Source organism: Penaeus vannamei, chromosome 39, assembly GCF_042767895.1.
Source record: "Penaeus vannamei isolate JL-2024 chromosome 39, ASM4276789v1, whole genome shotgun sequence".
Taxonomy (NCBI): domain Eukaryota; kingdom Metazoa; phylum Arthropoda; class Malacostraca; order Decapoda; family Penaeidae; genus Penaeus; species Penaeus vannamei.
In genome coordinates this window covers 1,367,628-1,372,627 of record NC_091587.1, presented here as the reverse complement: position 1 = coordinate 1,372,627, position 5,000 = coordinate 1,367,628, and the positions used below count along the sequence as shown (strand labels likewise).

Here is a 5,000-nt window from a genome sequence, read left to right as displayed (position 1 = left end):
ATCTCCGTTCTACTTTATCATCTAGAATAGAAAAAAAATCAAATTTGCGTCCTCCCAGAAAGGAAATAGATTTTTAATTTTCGTATCTGCCTTTTCGAAAAGAAATACTCAACCTTTGTTTCATAGTTTTTGTTTGAGATCTATCAGATCATCCGTCTGGTATTATATGTGTTAATGAGATAATCTGATGTTGCAAGGATGACAAAAAAGGAAAGGTAATAAACTAAAGGCATTTATTGATATAGGTAACGTTAATCAAGGAGAGCATTACCTGAGCAACAGGTACTTAACGCAATTATCAGGAATTGTAAAAGATTAAGATTGATATGATTTCGTAAAAAAAATCTTAATTCTTACAAAAACTCGTAAAGTATACAGACAGTGTAGCTGGTAATTTGATATCATAATTTAGGCGCGACAATCGGTTTGTAGGCAAATAGGGATTCGTTCTGCAAATGTATTCATAAATGGTGTTAAGGAGTGTACATTTTCATGCATGTACAGTGTCATCATGTAATCCATACAATGATAACCCACATGTAAGACTTAAACGAGATATGGTTACCAAAGTAAGCGTCATTCTTGACCACTTTCACTATTCTCCCCTTTACTGTTATTCATAGGAAACTTGAGAACAATTTTGTAAAACTTTATTGCTATCGATCACCGACAGGATCTGAGAGGTGGGTGAAGGATGTCCGATATTGGGGTAAGTGTCAGTAGCTATACAGCCGAGTACTGGTCGGTGCTGTAGTCTACACACTACCGGAGCCGCCGAACAAGGAGGACGATGAGAATAATGCTGCACCGGAGGCTTGAAACCGAAACAGGTAACAAGGGACGTCTACGTGGTAACCGGCCTGCACAAGCCCTGCCGCACTTGCAGCTATTCACCATGGAAGTGGCTCTGCAATTTTCCGTTTACATAATCTTGTAAGGATTTTTCGTATCCCTGCAACTCCTTCGTTTTTTTGTAATATACGGAAAACCTCGTATAGTACAGGAAAAATATCTTTGTTGCTGTAGAATCCATGTACATGGCTTGTGGGGATTATATAATTGCCTTGTATAAGTAGATGTTGCTCGGTGCTAGAGAATTCAATGAGACCTTGCAATATCTGCATTGGACGAAGAGGCTGGTTAACAAACGCCATAGTCTTTCTTCTTTTTTGCCTGGACAGTTGCCGGACACCGCCATCTACAATGTTACACTACCTTTGCTTGACAAATAATATTTCAAACGGCATTCTTTGCTGACAATGCACTGAGTCTGCACAAAGGAATTTGCATCTATGCTAAATTTTTAGACGAACATTTCAACTTGGTTTTCCAATACAGACAAAACACCCCTGGTAACTATATTGGCAGCTTCAGACTACTGTTGTCTGCTTGAGCCAGTGTGACTGCGGGCGCCACACACGATTTCAATTATAAACCTGAGCACTGATAGGCCAGTTCCGCCATAGAACGAAACTATTCTGATAAGAACAAACACTTTCGTTGAGACAATGATAATTGACGAAACCGTATCTGAAGGAAACTGCTTCCCACGTGGATATATATATAAAGGCAGGACAGGATTTCACATCTCTGAATTTTACCCAATGTGCGCTGTCATTAAATGCTTACATTTTCTCATTACAAATGCATACTAGTAATAAGGATGACAATGCGAATATCGATACTCCCATTAATGCCATTGATGATTAAGCAGATCATCTCCATATCTATTCATAGTAAAAAAAAATATGTGTATATATATGTATATATATATATATATATATATATATATATATATATATACATCTGTAATAACATATAACAGTAACATATTATAAATATAATCATTATGCCAATTTCTCAAAAAAAAAAAAAAAATCCATTTTAGTTCATCTTTATTTTAAAGATACTATCATCGCTTTATACAAAAAAGAAAAACAAAAAATTCTTAGTAGTAAAAACATTGATCATGTAAGATTTCTTATTAAAATGAAGGAGCACATCCAGGTATCAGCATCAGGCTTGCCAACCGTTTCAAGTTAGTAAATGTACTTAAGAGTCATTTAAAGTTGACATGGTCTTGTAACGAAAAGACATGTAAACAAAGAAAGAAAACTGCGGCCCACATAACACTAGAAATTATCAAACAAATCCATCATTTTAACATTTGCAGCGCCTACGAGATCAGGCTTGCCAACCGTTCGGAGTCGGCCATGTCCTTGGTGCAGTGGAACAAAGGCAGCTACACTAAATTTGTCTTTTCTCCATTCCTGAACTATGCTGTGTGGAAGGCATATAAACAAGCATCTTTATGCACACCCATATACACATGTGCACATACAGACACTTACAGGAAAGTCTCTTAACTCCCACTCCCTCATTCTCTCTCTCTCTCCCTGTGTTTCTCCCACCCTCCTCTCTGGTCAACACACGCACACGCGGGCGCCCACACATGTGGAAACACACACACACACACACGTTTCTGTATATATTTATGAAAATCATATCACACACACACACATATATATACATACATACATATATATATATATATATATATATATATATATATATATATATATAAATGTATGTGTGTGTGTGTGTGACATACGCACACGTGTGGGCGCGAGTGTCCATGTGTACTCACATTTCACACACACAGACACACGCCCATACTGACACGCGGGCGCGTTTTGTCTCTCTCGAATATGTACACACATAAATGTGTGTGTGTGTGTGTGTGTGTGTGTGTGTGTGTGTGTGTGTGTGTGTGTGTGTGTGTGTGTGTGTGTGTGTGTGTGTGAGAGAGAGAGAGAGAGAGAGAGAGAGAGAGAGAGAGAGAGAGAGAGAGAGAGAGAGAGAGAGGCAGACAGAGAAAGCACAAATTTACGTGTATAAATACATGTATATATATATGTATATATATATATATATATATATATATATATATATATATATATATATATATATATGTGTGTGTGTGTGTGTGTGTGTGTGTGTGTGTGTGTGTGTGTGTGTATGCAATATATATATATATATATATATATATATATATATATATATATATATATATATATATATATACATAATATACATATATATAGTGTGTGAGATACACACACAGACACACACGCATATATATATATATATATATATATATATATATATATATATATATATATATATATAGATGTGTGTGTGTGAACGTGTATTCATACACATATTCGCTCCGCAACTGTTCACTACAGTTAACAACATCAGCGATCGATGACTTCTCGTATGAGCTGCGCAAGTGTGCTGGTTAGAACACAGCGGTGCAGCCCAATGGCGCAGGTGTGGGTTGGGCTGACTACGAGCACCATTATAGAGGGTGGTTGCCAACGAACCTCGAAGAAGAGAACGAACAAGGAGTTTCGAGACAATGCCCTGATGACAGAGAAGCCTTGTCGTCTGTATCGAATCACGGCGTTCACATCATTCTACCCCGGATGTATTGATTCATATCTCGGTAATTTGACAATGTTAAAATTCGTACAATATACATTCTATTCGTGGGACACATTTTGCGAATTCTTGCAACGAAAAAACAGGTAAATATTGTGCTAAAATTTCGTCAAATAAATAAATCTTGGAAGTATTCCCGCCACAATTTTAAGGATATTGTGACATCTGAAAACGTGCGGTTGGCAGCCTGCGGACGAGTGCTGCGACTCGTGCTCGTACATGACTCATCGGGTGGCGGTGTTGCCAGATATGCCGCACCACCTCTTTTCGCTGTCAGCTTATTTTACACTGCATGTATAATTATCTGATAAGTATTTTCAGTCACACTTGCGTGGTAGTTACGACCCGCGTGCATTGGTTCCATGGAAAGAGGTGCAAAATCATTTAAAAAATTGAGACGTGGCATATTGAACGAGTCGCCCCGAGACCCGTGAAGGTACTAGGTCAGTATCCGCGCATGCGCATACCAAAGAGGCCCTTACTGGCATCCTGTGAAAGCACCGTGCTACCACAAGACACTGAACCAATCTCGGAGTACTTACCAACACATTTTCAACAAGGAAGGACGAGCAATGGTTAGAAAACGGCCACTTGCAGCGAGAAACTGGAGAAAGACGAGCGAGGGGCGCGGCACACAGCAACGCTCCCCGCTACCACTGGTAGCAGCATGGGTTTATGGGTAAAGGCCAACCGAACGAGGCAGGCGCGGTCAACCTCTCTCAATGTAAGTTGTCGAATGTTGCCCTGCTCTAGTTGGTGAGCAGAGGCGCGGCGATATGGCCGTATTACTCCACAGTGAAGACAGCAGACAGATACAAAGACGGGATATGCCTGCAACAATGGTTTCCAGACTTCTATTTTTTGATCAGGTGTGTAAAAATCTTGTGAGTATATATATGTGCACTTTTTAAAGTCATGTACATAAGTAGATAATGAACAGTAATTATCCACTTTGGATATCCGACATATGTATACCCGCGTTCACGTGTACTTTCGCGTATGTATAAGGATACGGTCAACACTGATGTTTATATGTATACTTGTATGTATACGGACGGAATGTATGCCAAGTCGCATACGTCATGTATACCTGGATGTATAAAATACTTGTTTATGAATATTGCAGTGTATGGATGTTTAGCTTTATACATGCAAATATCATGAATACAGTTTACTGAAATAGTACCATTACTTTGTTAGATTGAATGTGACACTGACCGCTCATGTGGCAACGCTGCAGGGCTGGAATGGCATTATGGCTGTGCTAGGCTTATATAAATCAAAACCGAGGTAAGAATCTGAGAATATAAAAACCGTATTTGCCCTTTGGCAGAATTGAAAGAATATAACGAATTCTAGTGCGTAGTTTTGGTTATAAGATTATAAATTGTGCGACCTGCAGATGGAAACGCTCGGTATTGCCACCGGTAGAGCAGATATTTAGAGAACCCCAAACCACGATGCTTAGGAGAAAGATAAACTAGTTTGATCTTACT

The 5,000-nt window shown here is 38.8% G+C and overlaps 1 protein-coding gene across 6 annotated transcripts in view; it reads right to left on the bottom strand.

Annotated features, from left to right (window-relative positions):
- The window catches only part of LOC113823478 (activating transcription factor 7-interacting protein 1), a 34,891-nt gene extending 30,382 nt beyond the window's left edge, over positions 1–4,509 (bottom strand). For 5 of the 6 annotated variants that reach the window (XM_070117061.1, XM_070117064.1, XM_070117065.1 and 2 more), the window contains exon 1: positions 4,047–4,508. The gene's annotated coding sequence lies outside the window, so the exon portion shown is untranslated. Of the gene's footprint in view, positions 1–4,046 lie in introns of all 6 variants that reach the window. The other variant, XM_070117057.1, reaches the window with a different exon arrangement.
- Between the last annotated feature and the right edge of the window lie 491 nt (positions 4,510–5,000).